At 34.4% G+C, this 22,877-nt stretch overlaps 1 protein-coding gene across 2 annotated transcripts in view; it reads right to left on the bottom strand.

The window, feature by feature from the left end:
- LOC148945928 (Y+L amino acid transporter 2-like) overlaps positions 1 to 21,506 on the bottom strand; it is a 153,169-nt gene extending 131,663 nt beyond the window's left edge. Inside the window, exon 1 of one of the 2 annotated variants that reach the window (XM_089097802.1) lies at positions 21,442 to 21,506. The gene's annotated coding sequence lies outside the window, so the exon portion shown is untranslated. The remainder of the gene's footprint in view (positions 1 to 21,441) is intronic. The other variant, XM_089097801.1, reaches the window with a different exon arrangement.
- Between the last annotated feature and the right edge of the window lie 1,371 nt (positions 21,507 to 22,877).

Consider the following 22,877-nt stretch of genomic DNA (forward strand, 5'->3'; position numbering starts at 1 on the left):
TTGCTCACCCCTGCTGCCACCTACAACTTTTTTTACATAATTTATTCAAGGATTATCGATCGAGTCTAATGTGGGTGTGTCAAGGTCAATCGATCTGTTGTTGTTTGGCCACGTGCGAATGACATGAGGGATGATTTACATAATCGATGGGGGAATTATTGATTCACGAGCGTGGGGAATTATGAAACAATATGGTCATAGAGTCCCTAGGGGGAAAAGATTACGTAATCGCTCAATGACCTCTTTTTCCAAGGTCGATTTATTTGATGTTTTTCTCGGCTAGCCTGCCCTGTGAACTTGATTTACATAATCGCTAGGGGAAATTATTGATTCACGAAGGTGACATTAAGAAACAAACTTGGATTCATTGTTATTTGTCTAGCCTGGTCTGAGAACTTGATTTACATAATCATGAGGGTAAATTATTGATACACGAAGAGGGAAATTAAGAAACAAAATTGGCTTCATTTTTGTTTGGCTATCCTGTCCTGGGAACTTGATTTAAATAATCGCTAGGGGAAATTATTGATTCGCGAAGGGGAGAATTAGGAAACATTAAGGCTTCTTTAATCTTAGGTCTGAGGGATTTATTTATTATTGTTGTTTTTGGACAAGTGCATGCGATGGGTGAATGTCAAGGTGCCCAGGAACAGGAAACAGTTAGATCACATGGTTCCTTCTCAACCAATCAACGAGTCGGATACATCCTCCTTCTCAGCCAATCAGAGACGTGCTCACATATGATTTTCCCTTTACATAACAATTCACCATTGAGATTTCGTATATAACGGGCATGCAACGTGATTCAATTATCAGAAAGTATTTTGACGCTGTGTAAACAACAATGGATAATTTTGATTAACTTTAAGTATTGGCAGCAAAAATTAGAATTTTTTTTTATTTTTTAATTTTTTATTTTACAAAATAATTTTTTTGCGTTTTTACACCAATAATTTTTTGGGTTAAACCCCCCCCCCCCTTTGAACACGTCACTATAGGCTGTTTATACTCGATAAAAGGCGTAAAATACGCTCTTTTTTCGTTACGTAAACCCCATCCTTCCTTCCCCCTCTGTTTACGACCATAATTCTGTTTTTGATAAATTCCGTATCTTATCTAAAAGCAAAGTCCTTATCTAAAAGTCCATATATGAGGTCATTGACCCCATTACGCAATCATTCTCCCTACTGACTCTATGCCCATATATGGACTCCTGTCAGTATTCTATGCCCATATAAGGACTCCTGTCAGTATTAAACTAAATTGTAGGTGGCAGCAGGGGTGAGCGACACGATCAATAGGGTCATCTCTACTGGCGTGAATGTATAGTTGAATGTATAGTTCAAATCTATTACACTTTTGAGCATATTCTTGTAGGCGTGAATGTATAGTTGAATGTATAGTTCAAATCAACAGCAATTTCAATGTATATTTTCATGTATATTTATGATCAATAGTGAAATTCAATGTTTATTTTCTTGTATATTTTCAATCTATTATACCCTTACTACTCTTACAGTTCGTTACCACGAACTGTTTGATAAGGAGAATCAAGTTTTCCGGTATAACTCTGTTATAATTTATAATAGACATATTTCTAACACAGTACCCGCAGAAGGAGCAAGAATACAAAAAGAATTTAGGCAGGGGCCTTCTTTTTCCCGGAAGTGTCATCCTTTCCGAATTTTACAAAGTTTTCCATATATTTTTCTTCCTTTAAAGGGAAAGAAAAGCAGGGTTTCAATGTAGACGGGGGTAATTACCACCCAAGATTTTGAAAAACACCTTTTTTGGATATTTTAATTGAAAAATTTATTTTTTGGTGTTTTCATTAAGAAAAATCGAATTAAACAATAAAAAAGGCCAACTCTAGATTTCAAGAAATACATTTCACCCAAAATTTTCGGTATTTGTGCCCCAGGAGAGGAGTACAAATAACTGGCCTGGCACCCTCTATTAGCGGGTCGCCCTCACGTAGTTATTTGTGAAATTTATTAAAATTACTTCATAAGCATGGCATAAATTAGGATTCCAAAAAATCCGCGATTTAATTCTCTTTTGGCATTCTATTCCTTAAAAAATAAAAATAAAAAACCACAATTTTCAAAACAAAAACCTGTATTTTCATCTTCTATTTCTTCTTGATCGCACAGAAATACATTTAAAAAAAAAGAAGAATAATAAGGTTTAGACCTGGAGCCTAAAAATTAAAAACTGGGATTTGTCCCATTATTTTGTAATAGTATATCATTTAAAGTGACTAAAAACAAAAATATAGCACCCCTCAAGAACCATAATAAAATTTTGGTTGATACGGTATACTAGCCCTATTCAATATCCAAATTATGACAATTCAATGTAAAAAAAAAAAAAAAAATTATTGTGGGCGGAATGCACACGCAGGTGCGGGGCCTTCGGTTGAAATGGGTATTGTCCAAAGATTAATTCCGTGTAATGGTCAAATAAAGATTTACAACCGCTTCAGGATCAAAGTGACAATATTTGATCGAAGTGATTTTTAAAATATTAGGGGGCAATTTTGCAGTTTTCTCAGTTTTTCAATAAAAACTTCTTCAAAAAGGCATTTTACAATTAAATAAAGAAAACACGTTTTTTCGGCCGAAGGTAGGGAACAATATTAAAGATTATAACGAACAGAACTTATTAAGTATATGAGGAGATTTGCTGCCACGTAGTTGCTTCGCTCTTTACGCGAAAGTTCAAATATCCTCCGAATCACAAATCCCAGAATCACAAAGGTCTTTTAACTAGAATAGATAACTATTTTGAAAGTACTAAAAAAAACTTTAGCGTAAAGAGCGAGGTGTTGACTAGGGGGAGAACCCCCTCATATATGTAATAATTTCTGTTCGTTTTAAGTTTTAATGCTTCTCCTTACTTTCAGTTGAAAAAACTTGATTTTTTTTATTTAATTTCTGATCATTTTTTAAATAATGCTGTGAAATCCAGCACCCCCTTCACAGAAATGCCCCTTCCCCATGAAAAGATCCTCCCGTTACCCCCTCCTCCGTCCCCCTCCCACCTGAAAAAAATCCTCCTGAAAACGTCTGTATACTTCCCAATAACCAATATTATATATAAACAATGGGCAAAGTTCATAACTTGAAGCCCTTCCCCCGGGTACTGTGGGGGCTGAAGTCATCATCAAAGACATATTTATTAGATATTTGACAATGCTGAACAAAATGGCTGTCTCAAAATATTGATCAGATGACTTTGGGGGAAAAATGAGCGTGGGAGGGGGCCTCTTTGCCCTCCAATTTTTATAGTAACTTAAAAAATGCACTAGAACTTTAAATTTCCGTTCAAATGAGTGCTCTCACGATATTCTAGGACCACTGGATCGATATGATCACCCCTGGAAAAAAAAATAAATAAATAAACACGCATCTGTGATCTTTCTTCTTGAAAAAAATACAAAATTCCACATTTTTGCAGATAGGAGCTTGAAAACTCAACAGTAGGGTTTTCTGATACGCTGAATCTGATGGAGTGATTTTCATTAAGATTCTATCTCTATTCCCTTTTTATTGAAAATAAGGCAATTTTTTCAGGCTCGTAACTTTTGATGGGTAAGACTAGGCTTGATGCAACTTAAATATTTGAAATCAGCATAAAAACCCAATTCTTTTGATGTATCTACTAGTATCAAAATTCCATTTTGTAGAGTTTAGGTTACTGTTAAGCCGGGTTGCTCCTTACTTACAGTTCGTTACCACAAACTGTTTGATTCCCAGAAAAGGTATTTTTTTAGGTACTTATCGGTTAGCTGGAACACAAGCGACAAGAACCGCATATAGAATCTAAAGATCTTAATTAAAAACAGGTTTGCTCTGCCTAGTGAGGTATTCCTCACTCTGTGAAAAATATTTAAACTTTAGTTTTTTGGGGTTGAAGGGACAAAAAGAAGGTACATAGGTTACGTTACGTATTTAATATCTGCTATGCCTTACCCCCCCCCCCTAATGTGCAAATATATACCCCAAATTTGTTTCTAATTTTATTGATAGCCTAGGCTACCTTTGGTGCTTGTTTCTCATCAATTATTTGCTAATACTGTCAAATAAAGCCAATTTGACAAAAAAAAATCAGCAAACTTTATTTAGCATTGTGCCATTCCTTCCGTTATTGGTAGGGGAGGGAGTGGTACATTATTATGACAACAGCAAAAATTATTTGGAAAGAACATTGAATGGAGAAATTCCTGCCCAACAGCAAACATTAAATGACCAGCTAGTAAAGTTCTAGTTAAGAGGCTTCTTGCTATTTTGAAAAGTAGCTCGCCTAAGTTAGGTGAAACGAACTTTCAGGAATAAATGATTGCCTTAAAATGGAAGGTGTTATCAAGCTCTTTACATATCCTTTATATTTAAGGACTCAGATGATGTCTCAGATGAAGTCTAGTTTGTGATCATGCCCTCTTGTTCTTGGCCCTCTTTTTGGACCAGCCGTTCAACAAAGCCTGCAATCAGACCTCCAGAGAATCCAGAAGTGGACCAGTGAATGGCTGCTTGAGTTTAACATTAATAAATGCAGTGTCCTCCATTTCAGCAATAACAATCCTCACCACCAGTATACCATGCGTGACCAGAAGTCACAGTCCAATATTCAGCTACAAACCAGTTGTGAAAAAGAGACTTGGGAGTACTTGTTGATGAGCAACTGAGGTTCCACGGGCATTGGCAGCAAGTGGTGTCAAAGGCCAATTCGCGTTTAGGCCTGCTGAAACACACTATCACCAGCCGCTCCTGTACTGTCTTCCTGAGACTTAACAAGGCTATTATTAGGCTGTTCTTGGTCTTAGGAACATGTCTAACCTCCCCCTCCTACAAGTATGACACCACAATAACTGAAGGATTCAAAAAAGTGCCACCAAATGCATCACAGGTCTGCAAAATATGCCATATGATAAGAGACTGGAGCACCTACAACTACCAACACTGGTCTTCAGATGTTGCAGATGTTATATGATGCTGACCTACAAATATAATAGTCAACCAAAAAACACCCTCCTCATGATACATACAGGTCAACACAACACTAGAGGACACTCACAAAAGCTAGCAAAGCAAAGAGTGAAGACAAGAATGGGCCAAAACTTTTTTTTGCCGAGTGTATTTCCAACAACTGGAAAACCTCCAAGACAAAACCGTGACTGCACCCACTAGTGCCTCCTTCAAGTCAAGACTTGACAAAGAATGGAACAACAAGCCATGGAAATATACGTGGAACAGTCCATCCATCTCAGCTGCCAACTAATGCAACATCACTGGGCCCGTTTCACAGCAACGTTCCAAATTACAATCATTGACGTGGAGCAGAACAGATCCAGCATGGACCTTATTTTGCTCCGAAGTGCAAATTAAGGTAATTAAGGTAATTGTTCTGTAGTCCCTTGACAGGGTTATTTTCAAAGGGCTGAAATCATACTGTGAGCAGAAGCTTGTGAACTGACAATGAGCCTAACCAGGTGACATCTTACCACAACACGGACTCATGAAGATTTTATGTCACATCTGGAAGACTCGCCTGACCCCTTCACTGATTCAAAAATCATTTCAAGTGACAGGAATTTATGATTCCATTATTCCATGTATCAACCATGACAGGATTGACAAGGCAAAGTTGGATCCAGCAAAGTTCAAACAATATGTTGAAAGTAAGAAATCAGAGACTCACAATTCAACAAAAAAAAAAACTCAATAAGAGGTTGGACTTATTTCAGTTCAACCTCCCATTCCTGATTCAGCCACAAATAGCTATTTTTTCTCGCTTGACAGTTCTGCTTAAAATATATTTTTGAAATTTGGGTTAATATTGGCTTTGGTTTCTTCTTTGATCACAAACAAGTCCACCTTGCCCCCTCCTGATGGTCGTTTATGCAGCCCTTGTTAGCAAGGCCGTATCCAGGGGGGGGGGGGGGGTTACCCGGTTTGAACCCCCCCCCCCCGAAATTTTTGACCGAGTCGAAAATAAGTAGAAAATTAGTAAAATCTAGGTAAAAATCAGTATAATTAGTCGAAAACTGAGTCAAAAATTAGTAACCCCCCCCCCGAAAAAGTCAAAATTAGTAAACCCCCCCCCCCCCCCCCGAAAAAATAAATCCTGGATCCGCCCTTGCTTGTTAGTATTTTGTTGTTTTGAATGTGTTGATGCTTTGTTTTCTTTGTGTACACATTCTTTGACTCATCAAAACCATTAAACCTAGCCTACATTGATTATAAAGAATTTCAAATCAGTTGTCAAATATTATTTAAAATGGTTTAGGCTATAAATGTGGATAGCAATGAATGTAAACATGATAATATTATTAATAGAAAAATGATGTATATTATAGTAAGAATTTTGCTGTTTAAGTGTTCTTTTTGTTTTGTACAAAACTACACCCTAGGGTTAAACATGGGATCATCAAAGGGGGAAAAGGGTGTATTTGCAGGTGAAATGATTATTATATTTGGAAAGAGCATAAAAAAAGGCATTGAGCAGGTTAGTGTGTTCATTTTCCTCCATTATTTATAATGGAATCTTGTATATACTTATCAAAGTCAGTAGCTTTTATGTCAGTAGATTTTAAAGTCAGTAGATTTTCATAATTTATGTTTACATTTTTAACTTGAAATTTCATTTTGTTTTCTCATTAATTGTTTTTTTTTATATGCGACACCAGACATAATAGTGAAGCACACTAAGGCAATTGTTTTGCTTATCTCATCCATTATCTTGTGACAGTAATATCTTGTGAAGTAAAAATAGGGATTACAATTTTGAAAGTTTTTCCTGCATAAGCTCTCTTGATTGGCTAGAAATGACAATTTGAAGTTTTGGCTAAGCACCAAATTTCACTTGTGAATGGTCATTGCCTAGACATTGAATTCTGGCTAGACACGTGTCTAGACATTAGATTCTAGCTAGACATGCTTGTGAATGCTGCTTAAGGTTTCAGATTAATTTCTGAAAATGTCATTTCCTTTCTTCAAATATTTAAGTAACTATGTACATATCTTTATAATTTAACAAAGAAGATGTTGAGTATAGCCTATTATTTGATGCCTTTTCTTATGTTCTTTCCAACTGTAACAATTGCTTCTGGGGCAAATTCCACTTTGAGTCCTTAAAGGGGCTAAAAGGGATAAAAATAGCTTATAGTAAAAAACATTTAAAAACAGTGAGAAAAAAATATCATTTGTAGCTGACTCAAGAATAGTAATTATTATTTTCATTAGCTACTACTCTAAATAGCCTAGTAAATTTTAATTTGAAAACAAATTTGTAGAAGTTTCTAAAAAGAGCCTGAAAACCCTAAAAATTAGGTTGCAGCAAAACTTAGGTCATTCTCAAAGGGTTACATGTTCTTTTGAAAAATTCCTGCAAATTTGTTTTCAATATAACATTTTACTAGACTATTAGGAGTAGACCCCGGTGCCACGCCGATGAGGGAAGACCGGCGGCGGCGGGGCCAAAAACAGTGCGCCGCTGCCGCGCCGCCGGTAAGATGTCGGCAGCTCGCCGCCGGTAAGATGACGGCGGCAGGCCGCAGGTGCGATCAATGTTGACCGCAAACATTAATGTTTTCATCAGTCTTTCTCAAATCACAGCTTAAATTTACGACAGATTCGACCCTATTCATGAGTTCAAAACTTCACAAGTCGCTGGTTTGAAACTGGTCTTCTTTGTTATTCATCAAGAGAAGTAGAAATCTGGTAGAAACGAAATGGCTGTGGCGTTTCAGAACCATTGCATAATAGTTGAAGTATCTATTAGCTATGTATTCTTAACATAAATAATTATCAAAATTAGTATTTTTTTTTTCATCGAGCATTACTGCATACAAAACTTCAAATACTGTATAACAAATAAAAACTTTGAATACAAGTTTGAACTTAGAAGCTCAATTATTTCATAATACTCTTTGCCTATATCTTTTTTGTCACCTTTAAAACAGTTGAAATCTACGACTTTGATATTTATTGTTTTTTTTGCTCTTTTGGATTCCTAAAAAACCTTTCTTGATTAAAAATGGTTTTTAATAACAATTAAAAGATGAATACATTTTAAAGTTTTTTTTGGCTTCTTTATAGAATATATGTCATGTAGGCTAAGGCTGAACTGCTGCTTTTTTTTATTTCTTTTGGCTGCTCTTTTGGATATTATTCATTTTTTCTTTTGGGGATTCATTCCAAATTATAAACTCATAAATACCTAATATCAGCTAAATTATAAACTAAATCTAAAATGAGTAAATTTATCAAATTGAAAAATACATGATGGAAACTTCACATGAGAACACTTCAATTACAATGAAACAAAAAACACTTAATGGTTTATTTGGTATGAAGAAAAATGAAGTGCCAGCTATTTTCCTAGGTAAAAAATGAAAAGCTCGTCTGTTTTAAATGTAATTAAATGAAATAACATGCAGACTGAAGTAGCTCCAGGAAGATGTTGAGATTTTCTTCCAAAATATTAAGAGACTTGGTATCAGTTATTGAGTTTAAGCTTTGATTTCTAAATGCTCACAAAAATTACCAAATTTAAGAAAGTCGCAACAATAAGTCACCTGTGGTCAAAATACACAAAAACCTCTCTTTGGCCCCTATCCAGGCTCAAATCTTCTGCTATGGTCATTTCCATGAGAATATCCAAAGACTTTCTTTTTAAAATATCTTTAAAGAGTAGTTAGGGGTATTTAGCGGTTGTTGCTTTTCTTCAAAGCTTTGGAAAAAGTATTATAATATTCCAAATGTTAAATTTGTTATATTTGTGCATATTTTTGGTCATCATTTGTGGGGTAATCGAAATTTTTAAACCACTGTAGATACGTAAGAACGTTGCAACATCTAGTACCCTGAGGTCATAAGACTGTCAAAGACTCCTCCTTGAACCTCCCAAATTGTAAGCTTTTATTATGACCTGGCCTTTTAATGTAACTTGGTACTGGACCAAGGGCGCCATTGTCACTCAAGTGCAACGTTAGGTGGGGATGTCAATATCGCTTTTGTCACACCAATTCGTTTCAGTGTAAATCTGCCTGGTACTTATGAATGAATGTTTTCAAAGTAAACTCGTTTCATCAATAAGAAAAAAACGGATTGGACGCATGTGTCCCTTTCCTTTGGGACAATAAAACTATAGAAGTACTGTATCAAGTATAACTCACGAAAATCTTGTTAATTTTTGTCAACTTTTCAACTTTTTGGCATCGCTGCTTTCAATAAAAAAAATAAAAAAAAATCAAGGTACTATCACTTAAATATAACTCCCTATATCCCCCCCCCTCTGGATACCATCCTGATAGAATATCGCATCTGCTTTAAATAAGAAAAAAATAATTAACTTATTGGCATCCCTACTTTCAAAAAAATAAAATTCGAGGTATTATCATTTAAATATGATAGCTCCCTACCCCCCCCCCTCTGTATACCGGTGGCCGGCGTTTACCCCCCCCCCCCACGAAAATAACCCCCGCGGAAAATACCCCCCCCAAAAAAAAAAAAATACCCCCCGAGGAAATTAAGGCTTTCCAAATTTTAGAATTTTATTTGAGTTTTATTTTTTTATTTCCGTTGGGGGATGGAATTTTGGTACTTGTGTATTATGCACCACTCACTCAAGTTTACGCTGCGTAAAACTCGAGAACACACCGGTTTTTTTGTTGTTTTTTCGTTACTTTAGAAATAAATTTGCACATTAGGGGGGGGGGGTAAGCAAAGCGGGTCTGCATGCAAAATCTTTTCGGTACAATTATTCTGCATATTAGATAGATAGACAAATAAGTGTATTTTAAAGCCAAATGTACGGCCATGAACACAGTAAAATAAAATAAATGAATATAGTGAATGGGAGGGGGGTTAACCCTCCGAAAAATGCCCTCCCCCACGAAAAATACCCCCCTCCTTCAGAAAGTAGCCCCTGTGGAAAATACTCCCTCCTTGGAAAATACCCTCGTGGAAAATACCCTCCCCCCTGTGGAAAATAAGGTTTCTAAGTTTGAAACTTTTATTTGAGTTTTTTATAGTTTTGTTGAAAAGTGCTAAGGAACAGGAAAAAGAGGAATTTACACACCAGAAGTGTCTTAAAAACTTAGAAAAAAAACACAAATCCATTTGTGTTGAAGGCTTTCATATCAACTTCTGCAATTTTTGGCAGTAGGGGGTGCCAAATTAAAAAAAAAAGATTGAAGAAGAAAAACAATATAGGCGAATAATCATCCAATTTATGCTAAAATATATGGCAGCAAAAAGTTTAAGAAGGTCTGGCTGTCCTTTGAAAGGATAGTTGGCTTTGGGAACCAACACATTATAAATTATTTAAGTTTTTACGGACAAAAGCATTGTCAAATTCTACAAGTTTATTTTTCTTATCTTCCAAGAGCAAAACTACCACAAATCACCAGTAACAAGTAAATGAAACCCAAAACTAACAGAAATTACTATCTATTCCTTATAATCTTAATACTTCTTTATTTGTTGAAGTCAAAAAAGTGAAAACATTTAAAATGTATTTTGTTTTCAGTAAAGTGCAGATTACTTTCTGGTCTTGAGGAGGTGCGGCGGTTGTCAGCCCTACTCATGCGAATTGTTGCTATTTTGAGTTTGAATAGGTTATTTATTGCTATTTTGGTTCGTTTTGGGTTCGATTCATTTATTTATGGTGATTTGTGGTAGTTTTACGCTTGGAAAATTATTTGAATTTATTTCTACTCATTTTTGGCTTAACGAGGCCATGGTCACAGGAAAGGGGGGGGGCATCTGTGAATTTGGGACTATATAGTAATTATAAGGAAACCAAAGGAAAAGAAGCAGAATAGGGAAAACCATGGAAAAAATGTTTGTTGTCCCATTATTGGCTGCCTCCCAATAGATTTTGACCCATAATAAGGAAAAATGTAAGTTCTAATTTGTGACTGAGGGACCCCTAGCAAGTTTTCCACAATTTTTTTTAGGCAGTCCCTTATTGACTGTTGATTCACACTTTAGAAGATTATCATAAATTGGGTCAATATTTAAACTACCTGTGTCCCTATTTATCGAAAGGTTAGCAAACAAATGTTTTTTAATCTCGTTTTTTTTTTTTTTTAATTTAGATTTTTGTCTTTTTTGTTTTTTTTTCATGGCTGGCCAGTTCGGCTTAAGATCTTTCAACCATCACTCCTGGGAAAAAAAATTGATCATAAAACACAAAAAACGTATCCGTTCAGGGGGAAAATACAGAAATATAGCATTCCGTCCAGGGGAAACGTTTCTGATTATTGTTGCTTCATACATCAGCTCATTGGTACTCTTGCAATGCAATCAAAAGTTGACGGCATATTTTTACCGAAATCGCCCCTTATTAAGTTGTTTTCCTTGTGTTTTCTATAATTATGCAAACTTTCTTGTGTTCTAATGACTGCACTTATTACTAATAAGCAAATACATATTTAAGATTACCATAAAAAGCTGATTCTTTGACTGAATGATATCAATAGTTAGACTCATATACTTTCGTTATTGACAAGGATCGTTATTTACTTACCATTCATTACTATGAAGAATTTTTTTTTTTTTGTTTTTTTTTTGCTCCGTATAAATCATGTATCAACAACGTTTTTGGAAAAGCTTTTAGGGGTCACTCAGTCACAAATTAGAACTTATATTTTTCCCTATTATGGGTCAAAATCTATTGGCAGGCAGCCAACAATGCTACAACAAACATTTAGTTCATGGTTCTTCTCTATTCTGCTGTTTTTCCTTTGGTTTCCTTATAATTACTATATAGTCCCGAATTTCCAGGTGGGGGCATGACCCCCCCCCCTTGCCGGTGCCCATGGCCTTTTTAAGCCATAAATGAGTAGAAATAAATTAAAATAATTTTCCAAGCGTAAAACTACCACAAATCACAATAAATAAATGAATTGAACCCAAAACGAACAGAAATTACAACAAATAACCTATTCAAACTCAAAATAACAACAATTAGTATGAGTAGGGCTGACAACCCCCACACCTTCTCAAGACCAGAAAGTAATTTGCACTTTACTGAAAACAAAATACATTTTAAATGTTTTCACTTTTTTGACTTCAACAAATAAAGAAGTATTAAGACTATAAGGAATACATGTCACAATATGTATATCAAACTGACAATACATGGGGTTTTTTTTGTTTTTTTAAGTAAAGTGCAAATTATTTTCTGGTCTGAAGAAGACATGGCTGTTGTCAGCCATATTCCTTTTATTTTTTGCTCGTTTTGAGTTTGACTAGACTAGCATGAGTAGGGCTGACAACCGCCACACCTCCTCAAGAAAAGAAAGTAATTTGCACTTTACTGAAAACAAAATACATTTTAAATGTTTTCACTTTTATGACTTCAACAAATAAAGAAGTATTAAGACTATAAGGAATAGATACTACTTTTTGCTCGTTTTAAGTTTGGCTAGGTTATCTATTGTAATTTCTGTTAGTTTTGGGTTTCATTTATTGTTTAATGGTGATTTGTGGTAGTTTTACACTTGGAAGATAAGAAAAACAAACTCGTAGAATTTTACAATACTTTTGTCCGTAAAAACTGAAATAATTTAGAATATGTTGGTCCCCAAAGACAACTATCTTTTCGAAGGACAGCCAAATATTCTTAAACCTTTTGGTGTCACGGGGCTTAGCTTAGTATTGATGAATGTTTGCCTAAATTTTGCTTCTTCTTCAATTTTTTTTTTAATTTGGAACCTGCTACTGTCAAAAACTGCAGAAATTCATATGGAAGCCTTTTCAGCACAAATGGTTTGTGTTTTTTTTTCTAAGTTTTTAAGACACTTCTGGTGTGTAAATTCCTGTTTTTCCCGTTCCTTCGCACTTTTCAACGAAATTAAAAAAAACTCAAATAAAAGTTTCAAATTTAGAAACCTTACTTTCCAAATGGGGATAAATAAAAGTTAAATTAGGGATAAAATCCTTTTAATAGACAATGATGATGATAACAGTGATAGATACTCTCAAAAATACCAGATATTTCGGTCACGTATGCAGTGACCGTCATCAGTAGTAGAACTAAACTAAAACAATTTAAAACGAAATTTTATATACAAAATCAAATAAAAATACATATTGTTTATTTATCTAATTCTTTTCAAAGCAAAGGCGGAAGCTAGCCTCCTTGACCTTCTTGGATTCGGTTTATTAGCATTCAATGATATAAATCTTGGACAAAGGTCAACTACATTGGGTGAATTAAACTTTACTTTGTCAGATTTTAATAAATTATCGTAGATAGAATTTAGCCCAAATTCACCTGTGTCCCGATTCAAAGCAATGTTCTTGAATAAGATTTTCTTTATTTCAAGAGTTTCACAAAAATTTTGATTTAAACCCCAATCCCTAGAAATCAAAGAGACATAATCGAACAAAATAAAATGGTCTGGAAAATTGAAAATATGTTCTGAAAGGGCTGAAGTAAAATCTTCAGACTTAGAATCTTGCTTTAAAGCGGAAGAAATAGAATCTTTATGCTGTAACAATCTCATTTCCAAATTCTGGTTTCTACGTCCCACATATGAGCTTCCGCAAGTACATGGGATCTGATAGATCCCACTTTATTGCCCCAATGAAGTTAGATCCTTCCCAGAATTTAGAAAACTACCCAAAGTATTACAACTCTTTAAAGCTACCTTTAGACCATTACTCTGTAAAATTTTTGAGTTTTTACTTAGCCCGGGTACATATGGTAAGAAACAAAAAACATCCTTCTCCCGAGTTGTTTCCAAAACTTCCTTAGAAATCTTTAGAAACCTTTTTCTTCTCTTTGAACAAGTCTGGTTAATTAACCACTATGGATACATGTTGCTTATTAGTATTTTTCTTAGAAAAGACAACTCCTCAAAAAATTTTGGAGAGCAAATACTAAAGATCCGGTCCGTTAAAAAAATGATCTAGGCCAATTTTTACTTGGCGAGCGTGACCGGAACTATAAAACAAAAATCTATTGTTATTTTTTGGTTTTCTGTGAATTTTAAAATCCAGACTATTTTCATTTTTTAAAAGAAGAACATTAAGAAAAGTAAATTTCCCATCCTCTTCTAATTCAACAGTAAACTTTAAATCTCCCCCCCCAAACAGTTAAGATGTTCCAAAAATCCTTTCAATTCCTCCTCCCCATAATCCCATATTGAAATTATATCATCCATATACCGGCCGCAAAAAATATGTTTAAAAAAATATGAATCTAACGCAATTGTTTCAATATTCTCCACAAAAATATTAGCTAGTAAAGGAGATAATTGAGCCCTCATAGGTAAACCATTTACATGTTCGAAAAACTCCCCTCTAAATTAAAAAAAAATAAGAGAACTTATTGCACAACCTTACTAACTACATAATTACAGGAACTTCCAAATCTGTTTTGCCACTAATCAAGTCAAAATTTCTTAACAGCTTCCTTTCTAGAAGAGTTTCGGCTGCTTCTACATCAATATTTGTCTACTTTTTTCAGTTTTTCAACCAAATTCAAAGAAGTCTTAATGTACGAAATTTGTGTAGACAAAAGTGGTTTACAGATTGACATTAACCACTTGCACAAAACGCTTGTTGATGACCTTGTACTTGACACAATTGGCCGTAATGGTAGATTAGGCTTATGAATTTTGGGAAGTCCATATAATTTAGGGCACAAAGAACTGCGTGGCAGGCAATTGTAATAAAGTTGAGGTGTAATTTTTCCTTCCTCCTTTAAACACTTTAATTCGTTCTTAAACTTATTTGCAAAAGAGTCTGTTGCATTATACGATAGCTTCTTGTATGTTTTTTCATCATTTAATAAACTTCTTAATTTTGATTCGTAGTCCTCAGTATTCATGACAACTAAAGTGTTATTCTTATCTGCTTTTGTAATGGTAATTGAACCATCCTTTTTCAAGTTTTTTAGAATTCTTATGTCTTTGATGGTTGTACTAGGAAATTCCGGTTTCAATACAAAATTAGAAAGGGTTTTCACGGTAGAAGCTCTTACTAAGCCATATCCTTTATTTGGTATGCGTTTTTATACAAAGAAGTTTCTATTGAAGACATAATATCTTCTACGGGGACTTTATCTGGTTTAAAACAAAATTTCGGACCCTTTTCAAGCACTGATTGTTCTTATATCGTTAAAGTTCTTGATGAAAAATTAACCACACCTGGTCCAAGAACTGACGAAGGTACTACCGCATTATTTGTTGATAATTTCGAAAACTTTTTTAGCAATCTTTCTCTGGAAAGGCGAAAGTCTGATTGAAGTTATTTTTTCCTGTTTGTTGAATAAAACAGAAGTCACTTACACTAACCTTTTTTGATATGAGATTTTCCATGGAAAGTTTATCTCTCACTATTAAAGCTCTTTTTCGACTTTTATCATTAATAATGTGACTAAAAGTCTTGAAATGTAAGCTTCGTTCAAACTTTTCTTCCTTGAAAGTGCCCCAATGTAAATTGAATTTTAACGAACGTGGCACAATTCTCATCTTCTTATATTGTAGAAGAAAATACTGCTGGTTGATAATATTTGCATGTTTTTTCTGAGTGTTTATATATTTATAAACAAATTTGGTTAAATCATCCCCATAAATATGACGTAGTTAATTTCGGAGACCACACTGCCTTTCCATGACAATAAATAAAAGTTAAAATAGGGATAAAATCCTTTTAATAGACAGTGATGATGATAACAGTGATAGAAATTCACAAAAATACTAGATATTTTTCGGTCACATATGCAGTGACCGTCATCAGTTGTAAAACTAAACTAAAAAAATTCAAAACAAAAGTTTATATACAAAATCAAATAAAACTACATATTGTTTAATTCTCTAATTCTTTACAAAGCCAATGCGGAAGCTAGCCTCTTTGACCTTCTTGGATTCGGTTCATTAGCGTTCAATAATATAACACTTGGACAGTTGGTCAACTACATTGGGTGAATTGAACTTTACTCTGTCAGATTTTAATAAATTATCGTGGATAAAATTTAGCCCAAATTCACCTGTGTCACGATTCAAAGCAATGTTCTTGAATAAAATTTTTTTTATTTGAAGAGTTTCACGAAAATTTCGCTTTAAACCCTGGTCCCTAGAAATAAGGAACTTTATCAAATAAAATGAAATGGTCTGGAAAATTGAAAATATGTTCTAAAAGGGCTGAAGTAGAATCTTTAGACTCAGAATCTTGCTTTGAAGCCGAAGAAATAGAATCTTTATGCTGTAACAATCTCATTTCCAAATTCTGGTTATTACGTCCCATATATGAGCTTCTGCAAGTACATGGGATCTGATAGACCCCACTTTGTTACCCCAGTGAATTTAGATCCTTCCCAGGATTTAAAAAAATACCCAAAGTATTATTACTCTTTAAGCTACCTTTAGACCATTACTCTGTAAAATTCTTTTGAGTTTTTCACTTAGCCCGGTACATATGGTAAGGAACAAAAAACATCCTTCTCTCAAGTTGTTTCCAATACTTCCTTAGAAATCTCTAGAAACTCTTTTCTTCTTTTTGAAAAAGTCTGGTTAATTAACCACTTGGATACATGTTGCTTATTAGTATTTTTCTTAGAAAAGACAAGTCCTCCTCAAAAAATTTTGGAAAGTACATACTAAAGATCCAGTCAATTAAAAAAATGATCAAGCCAATTTTTACTTGGCGAGCGTAACCGAAATTATAAGACAAACATTTATTGTTATTTGTCTGTTTTCTGTGAATTTTAAAATCTAGACTATTTTCATTTTTTAAAAGAAGAACATCAAGAAAAGGAAGTTTCCCGTTCTCTTCTAATTCAACAGTAAAATTTAAATCCCCCCCCCCCCCAAACAATTAAGATGTTCCAAAAATCCTTTTAATTCCTCTTCCCCATAATCCCCTACTGAAATTATGTCATCCATATACCGGCCCCAAAAAATATGTTTTAAAAAAATATAAATCTAACGCAATTGTTTTAATATTCTCAACAAAAATATTAGCTAATAAAGGAGATAAGGGAGCCCCTATAGGTAAACCATTTACATGTTCGAAAAACTCCCCTCTAAATTGAAAAAAAAATAAGAGAACTTATTGCACACCCTTACTAACTACATAATTACAGAAACTTCTAAATCTGTTTTGCCACTAATCCAGCCCAAATCTGTTAACAGCTTCCTTTCTAGAAGAGTTTTGGCTGCTTCTACATCAATATTTGTGTACATTGATACAATATCGAAGCTTGAAAGCAAAGAACTTGAAGAAATTCCTACTTTTTTAAATTTTTGAACCAAAGTCAAAGAATTCTTAATGTACGAAAATTTGTGTTGACAAAAGTGGTTTGCAGATTGACACTAACCACTTGCTCAAAACACTTGTTTGTGACCTTGTACTTGACACAATTGGTCGTAATGGTAGGTTAGGCTTATGAATTTTGGGAAGTCCATATAATTTAGGGCACAAAGAACTGTGTGGCATTCATTTGTAATAAAGTTGAGGTGTAATTTTTCCTTCATCCTTTAAGCACTTCAATTCGTTCTTAAACTTATTTGCAAAAGCGTCTGTTGGATTATAAGATAGCTTCATGTATGTTTTTTCATCATTTAATAAACTTCTTAATTTTGATTCGTAGTCCTCAGTATTCATGACAACTCTCACTATTAAAAGTTTTTTTCGACTTTTATCCTTAATAATGTGATTTAAAGTCTTGAAATGTAAGCTTCGTTCCAACTTTTCTTCCTTGAAAGTGCACAAATGTAAATTTAATTTTAGTGAAGGTGGCACAATTCTCATCTTCTTACATTGTAGAAGAAAATGCTGCTGGTTGATAATATTTGCATGTTTTTTCTGAGTGTTTATATATTTATAAACAAATTTGGTCAAATCATCCCCATAAATATGAAGTAGATAATTTTCGGAGACCACACTGCCTTTCCATGATGATAAATAAAAGTTCAAATAGGGATAAAATCCTATGATGATAACAGTGATATAGATTCACAAAAATACCAGATATTTTAGCAGTTCTTTGTGCCCTAAATTACATGGACTTCCCAAAATTCATAAGCCTAACCTACCATTATGACCAATTGCGTCAAGTACAAGGTCACCAACAAGTGTTTTGAGCAAGTGGTTAGTGTTAATCTGTAAACCACTTTTGTCTACACAAATTTCGCACATTAAGAATTCTTCGGATTTGGTTGAAAAACTGAAAAAAACAGAAATTTCTTCAAGTTCTTTGCTTTCAAGCTTTGACATTGTATCAATGTACAAAAATATTGATGTAGAAGCAGCCGAAACTCTTCTAGAAGGGAAGCTGTTGAAAAAATTTGGACTTGATTAGTGGCAAAACAGATTTGGAAGTTCCAGTAATAATGTAGTTAGTAAGGTTGTGCAATAAGTTCTCTTATTTTTTTCAATTTAGAGGGGTTTTTTGAACACCTATGGGGGCTCCCTTATCTCCTTTATTAGTTAATATTTTTGTGGAGAATATTGAAACAATTGCATTAGATTCATATTTTTAAAACATATTATTGGGGGCCAGTATATGGATGACATAGGCCTAATTCCAGTATGGGATTATGGGAAGGAGGAATTAAAAGGATTTTTGGAACATCTTAATTGTTTAGGGGGGATTTAAGTTTACTGTTGAATTAGAAGAGAATGGGAAACTTCCTTTTCTTGATGTTTTTCTTTTAAAAAATGAAAATAGTCTGGATTTTAAAATTCACAGAAAACCGAAAAATAACAATAGATTTTTGTCTTATAGTTCCGGTCATGCTCGCCAAGTAAAAATTGGCTTGATCATTTCTTTAACTGACTGGATCTTTAGTATTTTCTTTCCAAAATCTTTTGAGGAGGACTTTTCTTTTCTAAGAAAAATACTAATAAGCAACATGTATCCAGAGTGGTTAATTAACCAGACTTTTTCAAAGAGAAGAAAAAAGTTTCTAGAGATTTCTACGGAAGTCTTGAAACAACTTGGGAGAAGGATGTTTTTGTTCCCTATTATATGTACCCCGGCTAAGTGAAAAACTTAAAAGAATTTTACAGAGTAATGGTCTAAAGGTAGCTTTAAAGAGTAATAATACTTTGGGTAGTTTTCTAAATTCTGGGAAGGATCTAACTTCATTGGGGCAACTTAGTGGGGTCTATCAGATCCCATGTACTTGCGGAAGCTCATATGTGAGATGTACTAACCAGAATTTGGAAATTAGATTGTTACAGCATAAAGATTCTTTTTTTTTGGCTTTAAAGCAAGATTCTAAGTCTGGAGATTTTACTCCAGCCCTTTCAGAACATATTTTCAATTTTCCAGACCATTTTATTTTGTTCAATAATGTCTCTTTGATTTCTAAGAAATGGGGTTTAAAGCAAAATTTTTGTGAAACTCTTGAAATAAAGAAAATCTTATTCAAGAATTTTGCTTTGAATTGGGACACAGGTGAATTTGGGCTAAATTCTATCTACAATAATCTATTAAAATCTGACAAAGTAAAGTTCAATTCACCAAATGTGGTTGACCTCTGTCCAAGTGATATATCATTGAACATTAATGAACCAAATCCAAGAAGGTCAAAGAGGCTAGCTTCTGCCTTTGCTTTGAAAGAATTAGAAATTTAAACAGTTTTATTTGATTTTCTATATAAACTTTTGTTTTAAATTGTTTTAGTTTAGTTTTACTACTGATGATGGTCACTGCATATGTGACCAAAATATCTGGTATTTTGGTGAATCTTGTGGGGGGGGGGGGTAAAAAATTTTCAGAAAGAAGGTTGAATTTTCTTTAATCTATCAGGCGTTCAACAATTGAGCATTAAACATCAAGAAAATCTTATCTAAAAACAGCAAAAGAAAAGAAAATTCTGCAAACTTACAATTCATCTGTAGAAACAATCTGTTGGCTATCAATTTCAAAATCCATCTGAAGGCTGAAGCTGTATAGTAGTGAATGCACTCTATAATTCTATTCAACTTGAAAATAAAATTCTTGACTATGAGTGATGCAAGAAATAGCAATTGGGAAACTGTATTTGAAATGATTTAAACTCATTTCATAAAGATGATACTTTTTTTGTCAACATATGAAGAACTGTGTATATTGCAATATTTGCAATTGCATATTGCATCTGTCTGGTTTTTATGCAGAGTAACAAGAGAGACAAAAATTAACAAACAAGAGAGTAGTGAAGAATTATGGTATGCAAAGTAATATTTGGCAGGGGTGGCACTGTGATAAATTGCAAGGGGTGGCACTATGATTGTGATTTTCAGGGATTTTCAGGCGCTGGCATCTAATTGGAAGTAGATATAATGAAAATACTAATTATCCTTTCTGAATCAGCCAAAATTGACAATTTGTTCTTACTAGACAATTTTTTGGTAAATTTTTTGTTATTTATATTATTGACTTACAAATAAAGTAAACATACCACTTGATGCCTTTTTTTATGTTCTTTCCAAATATAGCCTAATAATCATTTTTGTCAGAAATACATTTTACCCCTACCCCTATATATACCAAATCAGGGTGTATATCTGCACGTTAGGGGGCTGGGGGTAAATTTATTCCTGATGCGAATGGAAGGTAAGGTCAAACTTTCCACCCACCCCACTAATATGTAATTATATATCCTGAAATTAGGATATATAGGGGTGGCCAGGTGGGGGTAAACTTAATTTCCAACAAAAATGATTATTGTATTAATAATAATTTATTTTTGACCCACTAACAATTATAAAAAAGTGGAGTAACAAAAGAAAATAAAAAGTAAAGACATACAAAACAAAACACATACAAAACAATATCAATATAAAGAACTACAAATGCAAATCAAAACAATTGCACAAGAGGATGAAAAGGACCCAACCACTTGCAGGCCTCATCTTTTAACTTGGAGTCCAACTTGTTATATGACGTCAATATATCAGTTGCATTAAACATTTGAATAATCTTATGGTTTCTATACCAACAAGGCAAATACAAAAGATATTTACAATAACGGAAATACAAAACTCGAATATCCTGCATATCACTAGGCTAGTATTAAAAAATGGGCACAAACCTGATAGAAAAAGAATGGAATGGTCGCAATATGTATTGGGAAAGAGCATAAAAAAGGCATTGAGTGGTAGGCTATGTTTACTTTATTCTTAAGTCAATAATATGAATAACAAAAAAATTACAATTTTTTTTAGAAACTTTTAGTTACTATGGGCTGTTTTGAGCCCTTTAGCCTTATTGAAGGTCTCAAAAAGAAATTAGTCCCGAATCAATTACTAAGTTTGGAAACAGCATAAAAAAGGCATTGAGTAATGTAGGCCCTAGCCTATTCAATTTCTTCATAGGCCTAGATAAATTATATGAATATATAGACTAGGCCTACCACATCCAGAAAGTGCCATCAATTTAGTACCATTGATAGTACCCTCTGTTATATAGGTAACTATAACATTGACCTACCAGTTAAATTAAATCAATCACTATAACACAAATAGTCTCAAACGCACACCTTACTTGAGATTTTAATTTTTTGCTGTCACAGTGTTGTCAATCAAAACAGTTAATCCGAAGTTCTAGGATGTTTCATAAGCAATCACAGCAAAGAAACATACAACAGGTACTAATATAAATAAACAAATAGGTCTTAAAACGAGTAAGGCTTAGAATAAATATACAAAACAAGCTTAAAATGAACAAAAGTATTTTGCGATTGGTTTATAACTGAAACCTAAAACGACCAGATCATAGCAATCAAACAAACATGCAAAAGGTTCTATTATAAACGAATAAAAAACTTTAAAACGAGTGAAACTTTAAAAAAATAAATTTAAACGAGCCCCGCCCCCGAGAGGGGGGGGGGGGGTTCGGACCATGGAAGGAGGACCAGGGGTCAGCTCCCATGATGTTTTCAATAAAAGGTCGTTAATGTTTTTGGGGGGAGAAGGGCCAGACCGTCGGAGAAGGGCCAGGAGTCAGCTGCCATGATTTTTGGAATAAAATATTGCTAATAAGTTGTTTTTTGGGAGGGGAGGGAGGTCGGTCCATGGAGGGAGGGCTAGATGTCAGACCCTTGAATTTTTTAAATAAAATATCGTTAATAAGTTGTTGTTGCTTTGTTGGTTTTTTTTTGGGGGGGGGGGGTTGTCGGGGTCGGGCCGTGAAGGGAGGGCCAAGGGTCAGTTCCATGATTTTCGGAATAAAATATCATTAATAAGTTTTATTGGGGGGAGGGTTTGGCCCATGGAGGGATGGCCAGGAGTCAGCTCCCATGATTTTCAGAATAAAGTATCACAATAAGTTTTGTTTGGGGGTGGGGCATCAGGCCATGAAGGGAGGGCCAGAGGTCAGCTCCCATAATATTCGGAATAAAATATTGTTGATAAGTTTTTCTCGGAGAGGTTGGGGGGGGGGGGTGGAGCCAAGGAGGGAGGACCAGCGTCAGCTCCCATGATTTTTGGAATAAAGAATCGTTGATAAGTTTTTTTGGAGGGGGTCAGGCCAAGGAGGAAGGACCAAGGTTTAGCTCCCATGATTTATAGAATGAAGAATCATTAATAAGGTGTTTTTTTTTTGGGGGGGGGGGCATGGAGAGAGGACTATGGGTAATCCCCCATATTTTTGGAGTGAAAAATCATTAATAATTTTCTTTTTTTCCGGGGGGGATGTCTGGCCATGGAGGGAGGACCAAAGGTTAGCTCCCATGATTTATCTTTGATAAGTTTTTCGGGGGGGGGGAGGGAATCGGGCTATGGAGTTCCAGGGGTCATCTCCCATAAGTTTTGGAATAAAATATCGATAATAAGTTTTTTTTGGAAAGGGTCGGGCCATGGAGGGCCAGGGGTGAGTTCCCATAGATTTTGGAATAAAATATCGACAACCAGTTTTTGTTTGCTGTT

This window comes from Artemia sp. Qi Xiang Cuo, chromosome 12 (genome assembly GCF_049724085.1).
Source record: "Artemia sp. Qi Xiang Cuo chromosome 12, ASM4972408v1, whole genome shotgun sequence".
Lineage (NCBI taxonomy): Eukaryota > Metazoa > Arthropoda > Branchiopoda > Anostraca > Artemiidae > Artemia > Artemia sp. Qi Xiang Cuo.